The sequence below is a fragment of the Monopterus albus genome, unplaced genomic scaffold (assembly GCF_001952655.1).
Source record: "Monopterus albus unplaced genomic scaffold, M_albus_1.0 scaffold13.1, whole genome shotgun sequence".
Taxonomy (NCBI): Eukaryota; Metazoa; Chordata; class Actinopteri; order Synbranchiformes; family Synbranchidae; genus Monopterus; species Monopterus albus.
Window position 1 is genome coordinate 368,968 of NW_018127893.1, and position 15,802 is coordinate 384,769.

General features: G+C 40.2%; 1 long non-coding RNA gene across 1 annotated transcript in view; it reads left to right on the forward strand.

The window, feature by feature from the left end:
- LOC109955182 (uncharacterized) overlaps window positions 1–5,533 on the forward strand; it is a 12,561-nt gene extending 7,028 nt beyond the window's left edge. Inside the window, exon 4 of the long non-coding RNA XR_002274223.1 lies at window positions 4,035–5,533. This is a non-coding gene — a long non-coding RNA (uncharacterized LOC109955182). The remainder of the gene's footprint in view (window positions 1–4,034) is intronic.
- The last annotated feature ends 10,269 nt before the right edge of the window (window positions 5,534–15,802 follow it).

Sequence of the window (15,802 nt, forward strand, 5' to 3'; positions counted from 1 at the left end):
GAAAGAGCAACAACAATGGTCACTTGTTTCCTGTGTTGAGAGCCCTGGAGAAAGAAATGCAGGGAGTTATGCACGTAAAAATAGATGAGTGACTGAGAGGCTTTATTTTCCCCTGTGATTAAAAATGTATGTTGCCACACGCAGCCTTTGGTGTGGAACTCTCCTGGAAAAGGAGCTGGTTAATATTCAGGCCCATGTCTGGCTAATGTCTTAAAGTGATAAATAGGAGGGGGCTGCTGCCATTTGATTGTTCTTCACAGGCAGTCTGGGAGCAGCAGCACAGGGGGATTTAAGGTGGAGGAATCCTCTCAAAGCTCCTCATTCATTCATTCTCAGACGCCCCATCATTAATTGGGCCTGTCGACATGACTCCTCTGTACCGAGGGCCACTGGCAGCTACCATAGTGGATGAGCTTTTTAAGACAGTTCAAAAGAGTCCTCGCCTCATGAAAGGCATTCAAATTACATGAAATTGCATTCATGTCAAGCCTTGCAGGCATATTCATATAGTACACTGGCATAATGTCTTGTTTCGTGCCCTGCATATCTGTGTGACTATATAATCGTCCTCTTGGGAGCAGATCACACTATAAAGAGTATGCTTTACAACCTATTAATACATAATGTTTCATTTATTTAAATAACTGTATACATACAGCACTGTATGCTGTCAAGTAAAAGTAATTCACTTCACTGTAATGTAAATAGCACCCTCTTTTTTAAATTAAAATAAGTGGCTTATTATACCCAAGCGTAACTGACATTAGGAAGAAAAGGATGAGATTCAGTAACACCCTGTTTTGCATGAACACTAGCAGCTGTTCAGAAACAAACTTCTCAAGTTGGTTGAAGTGTTCAAATGTAGAGCTGCACTGATCTTATTTATTCTATTTTAGTCATTTATTGTGATTTTATTCTGCTATGTAAAGTGCTTTGGTCAACTGGATGTTGTTTTTAAAGTGCTATATAAAAATACATTTGATTTGATAGAGCAGATGTATCTTTTTCACACAGTTTTTATAAGTGAAATTTGAGTGAGTAGCTTCAGTATGTGCAGCAGCCATCCCTCTGGCACAGTTTCTAGTTGGACAGTTACACTGTCTCCCTGTTCTGTGTAAGTATAGCTATGCAGGACAAGGTGAGCCCAGCCTTCAAAACTTTGTGATTTCTACTGATGTGGAGTTAGAAGGTGACAGAGGGAGGTGACCAGATTTGGTTCATGTCAACTGTGTGATACTTTAGTATTTATAACCATTAGGCACTGTATATATGTCATGAAGAACAGTGCAGGGTGGACACTGGCCTACTTCAATTTCATCCTTGTGTGACTGTTTTTCCTTGCCAGGGGTTTAAGTCTTAACCTGGCTGCTGTAAATGATCTCTATTACTTTTTACACTTACTCAAAATATTTTGGGATTTAAAGATGGTTCTTGAGTGCACAGTTTAGCCCTGGAATGAAACCTAAGAAACCTGGTTAGTGAAGGAAGGCAATGATCCTCAGGCAACACTGGTTCACTGCTGACCTTGTACAGTAAAGCCATCAAACGTTTAGGTTAGGAGACTGCACTGGGTTTAGGCTGAATGTTTCCTGTTTGATTCCAAGGTGGTTTCACACAAAGTTCACAATTAGTCACCAACAATTTCATTTATTAACCTATCTGAGATCTTTTGTTTTGTTTTTCTGGACATTTATTCTATTATTCACTCTGACTCTTTATCACTTCCTTACTTTTTACATAGCTCCCTCTCTTTTGCAGTCACCTGCATTCGCTATATTTCCCATACTTTCTCCCCTCCTCCTTTCCCTGTTGTAGAAGTGGCTTCTGTTGTGGCAGTGGGAAGGCTACCCGCAGCGGGAGAGATCCTAATTAACAGGCTATTCATTTGTGTGGAGCGGAGGGTTCCTGCTTTCTGAGCACTTGTTTTATGGTGGCGCTAGGGAGCCCTGTCCAGGGATTTGGAGGGGGATAATTGCCTTTGCCGCAGGCTGCAGTAATCTGGTCAGCTAATTCATTATTTTAATAAGTTAGTTTCTCCTCGGGGGTGTGCTAGCTGCACCTCAAACCTTGGTGGTGCACCTCGTTATTGTGGCGCTCTTTTACACCACCGCCCGCACGGGGTTAATAACTGTTATTAGCCTCTCTCCTCAGCCTGCAATTTCTCATTTGACTGGGGCGATTCAAACGAAACCTTGGCCAGCGTCTAATAATCAACCTCTCTGGAACCAGGGGTAATCCCTATGAAGGGGTCCATATAGTGGAGAGGGGTAATGGATGCAATCGTCTGAGTGCCTTTGCCTCTGCTCCTTTCATTATGGGTCCTGATGTTGTTGTTGTTGATGATGCTGTTGTTTTTACTCATCTCCTTCAAAATCATTTGAGGGAAGAAATATTTGCCTTGAGCAAGGAAAATAGCTCAGATTTATACATACAAATAAGATGATCATTAGGTTTGCGTATCTAATGGCTTCATTTAGATCATAATCTTCCATCTTTTTAATAGGCTGTGAAGTCAGTAAGATGTGTGCATGTGTCTGTGTAGAGGCAGGCAAGTTTAATGACTCCAGTGCAGTCAGACATTTTGTCCATTGGCTGATTAAAAACCATGTCATTTCAACAGGAAGGGAATGAAGAGAGGACTTTTATGAATAAAAGTATTTGAAAAATCCAATATTTGAGATGGTGAGATGTTTGAAGGAACCTGTTGTTAAAATCCAATTATGAATAAAACACAAAGTGGTTAAATGCACCTATTGGATACATTATTTCACTTTGTGATGAAAAGAGATATCCTAATTCACTTTTGAAAGGAAATACAATGTAGACAAGGCAATCCTATTATGTGTCCCTAGATATCCCTGCTTTGCATCTGCCAGTGACAAAGCCTATCACTGAGACAGAGAAAACATTCAGACTGTCCTTAACAGTGACGTTACACAGTGCGGCTCACAATATTGTGGTTGCTGGAGGCCATTTGCAAGTCAAAACTGGATGTTATTGTGGTTAGCAATTTAATGCGTCTTCATTTTGACATGTATACCAGAACAAATCACAAATGCATGACTGTGTAACTGTATCTTCTTGAGTGTTTGGTATCTGCACTGCACTACAGGCCTCAGTCAACATGCTCAGTATGGCGTATGTTCTGTCCTGTCGGCTGGCTTGTTTAGCTGTCATCATGCTGTGACCTGCCAGCCACTGTGAAATGAGCTCCTGGATATTAAAGAGGCTATCTCTTCATCTACACTTAACCATAGTGGAGTGACACATCACATGGTCATGAGTCTAGTAAAGGAGAGAGGCAATAACATCAAGGGTGGAAAATGTTGAAAGGCCATATTCTGTGGTCAGTCATATGACTGGAAGAACCACATTTCCATTAATATGCTTTCTCATCAACCCAACAACAAGCTATTAAATCACCTGAAGTATTGCACAATGTTTATTCAAGAGTGTGACAGTCTGCAAATGGCTCTGCATGATCATTTAGCACTTTTATCTGCATCTAAAAGTTAAACCTGCACTTAGCTATGGCCCCTTCTGCACACAGGAGTGGTGGTTGTGCTCCATAAAGTATGCATATGATAGTAAATGACCTGGTTCACTATTAACTATTATCCACTTAATGTCATTCCTGGCTTGCCACGTGTGGAGCTTTGGCGGAGCGCTGGCCTCCAGGGCTGCCTGGGGCTCGTTCAGGGCCATGGCTTTTCAAAGCCCACGCTGCCATCTGCTAGACCGGTGCTCCCTGTCTCAGGCTGACGTGGCTACAGCTGGGATAGTAGAGGCCTGTAACTGTCCCACACCCAGGTCTTTGCTACAGCTTCATGCATATGGATACGGAGATTGATATAGAGCTCTGATAACGTGGGAGCTGATGCACAATTAATAAATGCACTGTTATGTGGACAGTATTGCGAAATGTTTGCGCACAGGGAAGAGTTTTCCTTTTTTCTTCTTATGGATTAATCTCACTTGACATTCTTGTGTGAGACAGTACTGATCAATGAATATCAACTATTTTTTTTTTTCAGAACTACTGTAGTGGCGTAACTCAGCCCAGCAGTCCTACCCACCGTAAAGCCGCTCAACTTGGCATGACTGGCTTGTAATAAGTGGTCCCTCCTCTCATCACACAATCCTGAGTCGCTGCCTTCCACATTCATCAATTCTAATTAGTGAAAATCATCTTGTGGAATACCAACTTTTGGCCAATATTCATCACTGTCAGTCCTCATCTGTAGCAGCACAATGACAGATGCAGGATCTGAGAGTGCCCAAGTAGCACTGACTTAGCTGTTTTATTCCCTAATCTCACCCTGTGTGCTCGTGGAGCCCAAGCAACTCTGCAGTGCACACTCCCTGACAGCAATTACTTTATGCAAAAAGAGTGGAAGAGTTCAGTGAGTGGTGTGAGTGAGAATAAGCCTCATCTGAACTCTGTTAGCAGGCTTCAGCATTCCAATAGGAACAGCTCACTTCCCCTGGGCACTAAAGGGCAGTGACGACAGGTTTGTGGCACTGCAAAAGGGATCGTGATGTGACATTGCCCATCTTACACTGCTATTGTAAAATGATTACATAATTACAATGATTCATTGGTACCGTGCTCATACTTGGTGAGTGGTGATCCCTCGAAAAACCATTCATACATTGCATTATGAACGTGTTCCAAATATGGTAACACTTTAATACAGCCACAAAACACAATTTTACCATTGTTTGTCACTGTGCTATGTACCTCTGTGTTACTGTGCAAAACTGTATTGCTTTGGCTGTGCATGTTTGGGTGTTTATTTTGTGTGCGTGTTACTCTGTTGCTGTCTGTGTGTTCGTTTGTGTGGTGCCATGTTAATTTTAATGTTTTTTTAAGCAATTAAAATGTGTGCCTTACCCCCGTTCCATTGCTAAGATGCGTTAACCAATAGCAGAAACCAGTAAAAGTTCTAAATGTGTACCTACACAGCAGGTGGATAGCTCAGTGCTTAACACCACTGACTTTGGTATGGCAGGTCAGGGTTCAGTTCCCTGTCAGGGCATGATAAATCATTTTGCAATTGTGATTTAAATCCCTGTGCAATCTCAGTCTCATGGGACTATGGAATGAATGTCTTCTTGAATAGCCACCAATATATTCTAACCTATTACAAGAATCTGATTTCCGGATCTCGTAATTATGACTAAACATTAAAAGTCATCACACTAACCAATAGCAAAGACCAGTAAAAGTTCTGATTGGCGTGCCTACTTTGGTACAGCAGGAGTGGGGGGGATTCAGGGTGCAAATTCTAGCTGTGGGTCCTTGAGCAAGGCCCTTAATGCTAACCACCTAGTGAGGTACAACACTAATGCTATGGCAAAGGGGAGCCAGGAGCAGACATCATCCTTCAACCACATTCAGAGATTGAAGATCACAAAATTTTCCCACAGTCTATTCTAGGCTGGGAACAGCTGATAGGCTAAGATAGGGACAGGCCGTGGCTTAGTGGTGTGCCTTCTGAAACAAGCACAGACACGTGGGAGAAAGGCATAGATAAAGACAGCGGTAAGGTGAGACGAAAGTTCACTCAGGGTAAGTCCACCTACATTTTTTTACTCCATGTGTAATATGTCTATATATTATATATGCATGTCTCCAGCTTGCCATTTCAGGATACACAAGCTTAAAAAGGCAGAGTAATTAATCAAAACATTGAACCCATGGCTAAGTGAAGCCTGAAATACAGAGCTCCCTAAAACTAGTGCGGTGGTAACACGGAGAAAGGTGACGAAGAAAGCCAAGTTCTCTAAATGTGTCCATCTTATACAGCGCATTTGTGCTTTATGTTGGCTTTCCTACTTGGCCATTCACCAAGCGCTCACACATTGACTGGACAAGCCAGGAATCCTCCTGAGCCACCCCCATGACACCAGTAATTATAGGTACCTTTCGCCATGTTGCCACCGTGCTGGTTTCACTTAGCCACGGAGTGATGTTTTGATTAATTACTCTGACTGGCTTTTTCTTAACTTGTGCAAGTTTTATTTAACATAGTGCATAAAGCATGGGTGGGCTTAACCGGAGTAAACTTTCACCTCACCTTTCACCGCTTTCTTCATCATGCCTTTTTCCGTGCTGTGATCTGGTGCTATGGAGAAAATAAAATTACTTGACCTTAAGGGGGGGAGCAGGGGACTTGTCATAAATTCAATTATATGTTCATTGAGGTCATAGTTAAAGGAGGTGGTGTACTGGACTACATTACATTCAGAGATGTTTTTTTTTTTTTTGTCCTGCCCATTGACATACACGAGGGTCAGAATATTAGGAACACCTCTGAATACAAGCGTTTTGTAAAGCAACTTGTGCTTAGTTCGAGTCATTAAGAGAATGTTCATGTACGTCATTTCAGAGGGACCATTTTTCAGATGTGGACAGTGAAGAAGCAGATGTTAAGTTTTGGCCTGTAAAAATGCACTCTGCCACACACTGTGTACCCTCTTTTTTTTACATGGTGCTGAATGGGAAATCCCTACTGGTGGGGTCGTCATGGTAGAGTACCTCATTTTGTGCATGTGCCTGGACCACAGTTGTGAAGACTTCTCCAGTCATGTAACTTGAGTTCTCTTTTAGTTGCATGACTAAAGTCTTCATAACTGTGGTCCAGGCACATGCGGTGCAAGAGCATTGAGAAAATGTGAGGTCCTCTACCTTGATGAGCCCACCAGTAGGGATTTCCCATCTTACCCAAAACTTCAGCATCTGGCTGAGCTGGGATAGTGTGGCTGAAAAAAAAAAAGTTTTGTAAAGCTTTGATTTCAATAATAAAACGGTCCATTTATAAACAAACTTGCCTGTCTATGCATGTCCTCAAGAATGCCGATTGTCTGGCCACGGAATGACATCTGGTTAAGGACTGCCTAAGGGGGAAATGGAAAAAGCTTGGGTTCAAGCATGATATGCTCTATAATTTCAACCCATCATGTTTTGATAGGTTTGCTTCATGTTGAACAAAAGGCTTTTAGTGGGCACATTATTTGTACCTGGGCAGTGAACATCCTTTCATACCATTCATAAGGAACATTCACCAGCAATTACCACTGGAGGCGGACACCCTCTCTACTTTTAAGAGTAGACTTAAGACTTTCCTTTTTGATAAAGCTTATAGTTAAGGCTGGAGTGACCCTGAGCCTGGAGTCTGTTAGAGGTTTCTTCCATTAAAAGGTTGTAAAAAAACAACAAAAAAAGGTCCCATATTTAACCTCTAGAGTCCTGAGCTTTGGAAACCCAAGCTGTGCGGTCCTCATATGAGGACGCAGGGACTCTAGAGGTTATGCAATACTAAACTGAAGGAAAGTTACATTTCACTTTGAGAAGCTATCCACAGATATAAGAATTTAAGGCAACATTTCACAATGGCCTGAACAATTTACCATCTGAATTGTTCTGATGTTTGTAGTGCGAGCCCACAACGTTTTGGGTTGTTTCTTCACTGGGCCGCGTGCCTCTCAAGTTCTAGAGTTGATGTACTCAGGTCTTCAGGTGTACTGTATTCAACAAATACATTGTGCAGTCTTTAATATGAAGTGTTGAAATATATAGTTTTACAGTTAAACTTGCCTTTCATGAAACAATAGTGGGGGATATTAGCTACATAATATTGTGTATATACTGTATCTATGCAAAATATGCTTAGTCCTACTGTTGTGCATATTGCCAAAATACAGCAAGTGAGCATCAGGTACTAGTACAGTCAATACAATTTCTACTTTAACAAAATGATACAGGAATATATTAACAGCTCTGTGCTAGCGGGTAAAGTACTATCAAGTACAGTCAATACAATTTCTACTTTAACAAAATGATACAGGAATATATTAACAGCTCTGTGCTAGCACAAGGTCTATATTCAAAATTTAGTTATGAAGCCAACAATGGATGAGAAAGCCTGTAATGTAATTAAAAGTGCTACAAAGGCTAGTGAATTCACCTCAAGTGAGATTAGCGTCACCTACCTTTATTCATGAAGAACAAAGACGTCCTTCATACAACAATACAATAAAACCACCACCCCATACACTGCATCCTAAAAAAAAAAAGCCCACCCAGAGCACCTCTGAAGACAGAGAGTATTTTGTACAAATCTATATGAAATTATACCATTGTCTCCATTGTTCTGGTGAACTTACCATCCACAGCTTAATAGAGAAAGGTTGTAGTGTCAATTTGTTCTTGAAGAGGGAAAACGTATGCATGCGTTTCCCCATTGTTGGCGATCATCTGGAGCATCTTGTTTGTGTAGCCAACAGGATCCTCTGGCCACTGCCACCTTGAATGTAGAACAAGAGGTATTACAGCAGTAGAAGACAAGTGTCACAAATGGGATAAAAAATTTACAATGAAAGTGAAATGTCTTCATTTGAAGACCACATTCGTCTGTTTTTGGTCATTTTCTACACAATATCTAACCGTTATAGGTGCTGAGCAGTGAATTAACTTCGAAAAAACATTACAAGACTCCATTACTTGCAGCTTTATACAAGTCATCTTCCAGTTAGTCCTCATTTCTGGATACTTGGACCTTTAGTAATCTAGATTTAGACATGAAATTCTCTCCATTGTTAACAGGACACCATTCATTAACGTGAAGTTACTTACTGATAGTTTTTGATGTCATTAAATCCTGGCATTGCTTCCACTGTCAATAAAACCTGCTGATATTATGAATATGATCTTAATTTAAACAAAACAGGCTTTTTGGGCCGTTTATTAATGATGACTGTATTATTTTTCTAACAACATACATACTTTTTTGCATAATGGTATCTATTTGGTAATAATTTGAATGTGTTAGGTTAATGTGCAGTTTTAGGGAAATCAGTCCCCTCATTAAAATGCACATTTATGCAAATTCCTATCAGACCATCTCCTCTATAAATATAGAGTTTATGCTTTGAATTGTTCTAGACTTTCTGTGCTCAAGAGCATGTCTATTGCAGTGTCACAGACAGCAGCATGAGCATAATGTCCCATCTAGGCTACTGTAGTAACGGGACATAAAAAGGCATTATGAAATAAAAACAGACTTTTAAAAAATAGCACTTTAAAATAATAATGTCCATAATCACAATAAAAATAACCACTAAAAACTCTATTAAGTAAGAATGATAAAATACCATTTCAAAATAATGACTTAAGTTTTGATATTTCTTGAATTATTTCACAAACTGTCTGAGCAAGTATATAGTTTACACAATTTATTCATATGATTATTAATTTCAGTGTTGTTTTTATTTATTATTATTATTAGTGAACACTGGCTTTCCATAAAAGGCTTTAAATCTGAACTGTTCTCACCTGTAAACCAACACCAAGTGTATAGGTACTTCCATATTGATACAAACCCTTGCTATGAGCTACCCATAATAGCTATAAGTAAGCAGCTGACTCAGCATCTACCCAGTAAGCATAGAGTATATCCCAAAATGCTGCACTATTCCTTTATATAATGCCTGCATTTTTCCCCCACCTACTGGGTCAGTCTACCCTTTAGGAGCTTATCTACGTCACATACAAATTGCTTTCACCAGCAGTGTGTTCCCCTTCCTGTAAAAATAGCATGTGTGTATCAATCTCATAATGGCAGCGGGATCGATATATTCATTCCCATTTTAGCCGCTCTGCCCCTTTCCCACCCACACCCGAGAACAGGACAGCTTGCAAAATCCAGTCGCCATGTCAGCTAATCACAACCCTATTGCTTCAGTCATTTATGCCCCATCGTTGGCCCACGCCAGCTGCCTGCCCAGCACAGCTAGAGATTTTACCCAGAGGTCATTGGGATGGCCAGCTCGTCTCAGTCCAAACTCCTCTCCTGCCAGGTGGATCAGAGGAGGCTAGCAGTTTGCCTCTCTGCTGAGAAAATGAGATCACACCGCCGCAATAGGGGGCCTGCCTTTAGAAGACCTTCATTCCAGGCTACAAGATACTAGTAGAAAACCATTTGCATAAACCAAGGGGATATTATTATAAATCAGACACCATGGTAAATTCTCTTAATGCTTGGCATGAACACGTTAACTGATTTTCATTGTCATTTAGCAGCAGCTACAGAACTAAAGATGACTTGGCTGTGTCTTGATATGAAAATGTTAGCAGCAATTCCCGGGTGTTCCAGAGACACACAATTGCTAGGGAAGCTTTCTGTAATGCTACTCAGACTGCAGACTGTGGACATTTTAAGATAATACACAGTTGGGGATCAGTTTTTTTGGGGGGGGGGACAACTTTCCAAAAAGTGTCAGAACTACATCTTTATAGGTATATACAAGATAAAAACTTACTGTACTGCTGCTCTGCATCTCATCTCTAAGACTCCGACACACATCCTGATGGATGCATATTGCATCGGAAAACCTTGGAGGGCACCATATGATGGCCTCAGGCAGTGTCTCTGTGGCTGAGGCATCAGTCACTTCCCTCAGGGCTGCCAGAGAAAACGAAAATAAACAGCACTCCCCCTCTGCAGGAGAGCATTCAAGAAAACAATATACATATATAAATAGTAGTCAGGCTAAATGGATGTACAGTAATTAATGTGGGAACAATAAACAAATAAGAGAGCCTTCATGCTAGCAAAGCTTATTAAGGTTTACTTTAGCAAGATTTAATCTGATACTGTACCAAGACCTCATGGAAAGTACAAAACTGACTGATTTCTGAGGTTGTTCACAATCTCATATGCACCTCACAGAAACCACTGCACCAGTGTTCTTTAGATACACACAGTACGTATACTGTACACGCCTGACCTAAGCCCTTAATCTCTCAGCGATAAAGCGCACCTGAACTTTTTCTGGCCATGATAAATTGATGGCAGAATATCCCTAAGGGACCGGTGATTAAACAGGAAGTAGGAACAGCCACTGAGCAGACCAGGAGCAGCCTGACCCCTCATTCTGAACGACTCACTGATCTCCTGCTACAGAGACTCGAAGAGAAAACGAAAGGGAGCCATAGATTATCAATAAAATCAATATCGCATTGTGTTACACATGCCCTCTGACCTAAGCAGGGTTACTAGCTCTGATATCCTTATTGCGACATCTGCATGCAAGCATACAGGACTGTTGGAAGCAGTTTATCTGTGTGTGACGATTAGATGTTGTATGCTTATCTGGTTTTTTCCCAATGAGTAATGTTCTGATTATAGAGATTGAGAATCATTAACTAGCTTACCACTGAACCATATCACATAAGATCATCTGACACAAATTTCTGGTAAGAGACTGAAATAAGATATTTGGAGAAATGCACCATGTGAGTTATAAATCTCAGAATGAATATATGCATGTGGGCTTGAGTTTTGTGTTATTTTGTTACATTTAATATGAGATTTAATTTATATGAAACGGTCACATTAGTATGCAGATACAAAATAATCTTGTCACTTCATCAAAGCATTATCTATACCTAATTAGAATTCTAGTCACAGTCAATGAAACACTTGTTTCAACATATACCACATCACCACTGCTTCTATACAGTAATGTCAACGAGCTTAAATCTGTCGTAGACCTGCTATTTTAATTCATCTCCAGCATTCCATGTTTAATTTTTAGCCTTGGCTGCCCACAGGGACTTTAACTCTTTCTGCTGTCTCATTTTAATCAGGCGCTTTTTTGTTAAATGTTTAACTTAAATTGGGAACCTCATAAATATTCCAAATCACTCATCCTGTGTTTGATGAGGAAATGAGCCTCATACCCGCCATGAATCCCCAGGCAGGCAGTCAGTGAGGAAAAAAAACCCCTACAACTTAACTCTTGGAACTAGACCCGTGCGCCGCTCTGACAGCCTACATTAGCAAGCAGCAAATTGTTTTAACAATGTGAGGGCCGCCTTTGTGTCGAGATAATGATGATATCTCTTTTCTGTGGCGCTACATGCTACTTGAAGTAATCATAAAGGTCTCTACTGTCATTGCTGCCTGAGAGCACCTTTTATGGTCTAACGGGATAAGAGCTTGTGCTGAATATGAATCTCTCTCACTCACTATCATAGACTTTACATGTAGCGTGGCAATCCCAGGTGATGTTGTAGGATGTTCTCAAATAAGCTTTGATATCTTTTGAAGTGAATGAGAAAAAGAAAATATGATAATAAATACAATATGTAATTGTATAAGACTAACACTAGTTCACAGACAGTTAACATCTTAGCTTCCTAGCAAAAGATCAAGTAGCTCTGACCTCTGACTGAGTCAGAATTTCTTTCTTGAATTTCTCTGTCTTTCCCCCCATGGCTCTGTGGTCATTAATCTTCCACAAAGGTGCTGAGGATTCCTGACCCTCTGCTCCACTTCCTCTATTAGCACCATGACAGCTCCACTGTAAGGCCCATATATACCTGACCGTATTTCCATCCCTCTTCTCCCACACCGCTCCAACTGGTCTGGGAACTAAAACTCACTTGCTTCACTTCAGTCTTCAGAAGTTCAGTTACACTTGTTTTGATGTGGCTTTGTCATCCAGTCATTGTGACAGTTTTGGATATAAAGAATAACAACAGTTTTCCAAACTGTGGTCTGAATTTCATAGTACAGCAGCAATGCAAGCCAAGGAAATACAGCATGTGAAAAAGAGAGTGAAAATAATGCAGATTTATTTTTTGTATTATCAAATTAATTACCCAGTGGAATGTAATAATTATGATCAGTGCTGTTAGATTTATTTCCATTAGAGCTTATTTCTAAAATCAGATATCAAAAAATACAGCTGTAATGTAAAATGTCCAAAATGGCTAATCTGTACATCCATCTGTGCACCTAGTGTTCAAAACATAGTTGGGTCCTTTAATTGAGTAGAAATGCAAAAGTACAATATAAAAATATAAGCAAAAGTCTTAAATTCAAAATTACTTGTTTTCACTGTGCAGCAAATCAGAATTGCACTTGTAGACTATTATTGCTGGTGCATAAACATATAAATATTTATTTTTTAACCTGGTGAAGGTGAGGTTAACTTGAACTATTTTATATATTACTTTAATCTTTAATAAGCATCACATTTTATAAGGTGGTCATGTTTAGTATATAAAAATCTTAATCTGCAAATTAACCAACTATACCTGTCAAATAAATATATAACAGAGTATAAAAATAAAATTACAAATGGAAGTAATTCAAAATTAAATGAAAGATGAGTAAGTTAAATCAAATCAAATCAAATTTTATTTGTATAGCGCCAAATCACAACAAAAGTCATCTCAGGACACTTTACAAAGTAAGGTCTAGACCTTACTGTTATCAATATTATTACATAGGGAAAACCCAACAAATCCCCCTTGAGCAAGCACTTGGCGACAGTGGGGAGGAAAAACTCCCTTTAACGGAAGAAACCTCCGACAGACCCCGGCTCTTGGTGGGCGGCCTTCTGCCTCGACCGGTTGGGGTGAGTGGATAGAGGAGAGACAAAAGAAGAAAAGCAACAAGACACAGCATAGGGAGAGAGAGGAGAGGGGAGGGGAGGAGAAAAGAGGAGAGCAGGAGGGGAGGGGAAAGAAACTCAGAGCATCATGGGGCCCCAGGGGCAGCATAACTAAGGGAAGGCTCAGGGTCACCTGATCCAGCCCTAACTATAAGCTTTATCAAAAAGGAACGTCTTAAGTCTAATCTTAAAGGTAGAGAGGGTGTCTGCCTCCCGAACTGAGACTGGGAGTTGGTTCCATAGGAGAGGAGCTTGATAGCTAAAGGCTCTGCCTCCCATTCTGCTTCTGTGGACTCTAGGAACCACAAGTAAACCTGCACTCTGAGAGCGAAGCGCTCTGGTGGGGTGATAAGGCACTATGAGGTCTTTAAGATACGATGGAGCCTTGTCAGGGCTTTGTATGTTAGGAGAAAGATTTTAAATTCTATTCTGGATTTTACAGTGAGCCAGTGGAGAGAAGCTAGTGGAGAGTAAGTATACTTAATTCCACCACTTAGTGCATTCCTTCCAAACAAACAAGTTTCTTGATATAAGAAATTACTCACAGACCAAATGTAACTTCAAATAGTACATAACACACAGTCCTGCCGCTGTAGTGTACTGGACCAGTTCAGTGATAATGTGACAAGAACATGACAGCATTCCTCACCCAGACAACAATATACAAGCTCTCTTTGGAGGCTCATATTTTGATCAGTGTGTGTGTCTAGATACATCCCCGTCAGAGCTGTGAATCTGTGCCGTGTTCGGGGGTCGTGGCCTTCCTGCTGCAGCCGCCTGCTGCACAGAGTTTCAGTTACATAGCAGAGGAAGCCCCCACACAACAGCTAGGCTGGCTCACACACAATCACACATACACACACGTAGACCTTTACGCATTCTCACATCACACATGGACATAACACTCCACTAACACATGCAGACATTTGTTTAACATATGCAGCATCTCTCTGCGTTTCCTCTCACTGGCCGTCATACATCCAGGCCCAAGGCAAAGGAAAACACAAATGTCAGTCAGGATGTGGAAAGGTTACAGGGAAGCCAGGAGCTCAATACCATTAATTTGCTCCCTGGAGTTCAAGGAGTCAACCAGCAGAGTGATGTGGCTTCGCTAACTGGTGAGATTTGTCCAAAACACCAGCTCCTCCGACAACCTGCAGACATCTGTGATACCAAACTTTGACTTTGAGCAAATTTGCAACATGTACATTGTGTGGGTGGGAGACTTACAACACTTTCCTTTGTGATGACTGGATAAATGTATCTACAGTGTTAGTATTAAAACCTAAAATTTCAGTGGGTCAGACTTTTTCTGGTACACTAACAGTGAACTCTTTAGCAAAACATAGTTTGTCATTGTTTGGTTTTGACTGTCGTATAATATCAGAAGTGAAAAGTAAAAGTACATTGACTCAAGTACTATACTTAAGTACAGTTTTGAGGTATACTTCACTCAATCATTTTTGTTTTCTGCTACTTTATATACGTTGACTTCTCTACATTTGAGAGGCAAAAAGTGTACTTTTTACTCCACTTTATTTATTGGATAACTTTAGGTACTAGTTACTTTTCAGAATCAGATTAACTACACAAAATAAAGTATAATGATAAGAGTTGATTTATCTCTAGTGGGAAATTCACACGCTTATCAGCAGTAACTCAAATTATAAGTATGACTTTAGGTCCACCTTTACCAGCTGCAAAATTATAGTGACAAAAATAATATAATCAAATAATGTGATATACAATGTAAAATGTACCATTCTGCATAAAGACTGCTTTTACTTTTGGTACTTTAAGTATATTTTGGTGCTAATACTTTTGCACAAATACTTAAATAATATTTAGTATCTACAGTAGGACTTTTACTTTTAACAGTATTTGTACAGTGGTATTGCTACTTTTACTTAAGTAAATTGTCTCAATACTTCTTCCACCACTGCTTAATATGCTAAATACACTTAAGTATACTAATGTACTTAATCTGGCTAAATGAATCTTGATAAGCTTTAGCTGAATTGAGAGCAAAAGTTTCAATAATAATCATGTTTTTAATCATTAATTTTGTAGTAAGTAAAATATTCAGAGAATCTACTACAATAGTTAGATATAAGACATCTTCAACAGTCCGTGACAGTGGATGTGGTGTGAATGGGGTTTGTTTGTGTTTAAGCTGGTCCCATCCAGACGGTGTGTGTGACTTTCAACGTGCCTCTTCTCCCCATCTCACTGAGGTCACCTCGTTGGTATCGCAAGCACAGCACTCACATTGTGCTTCAGTGTGGACAGATTGCTTATAATAACCGTTAGAGACCTTTCATTTTTCCCTGTCAGC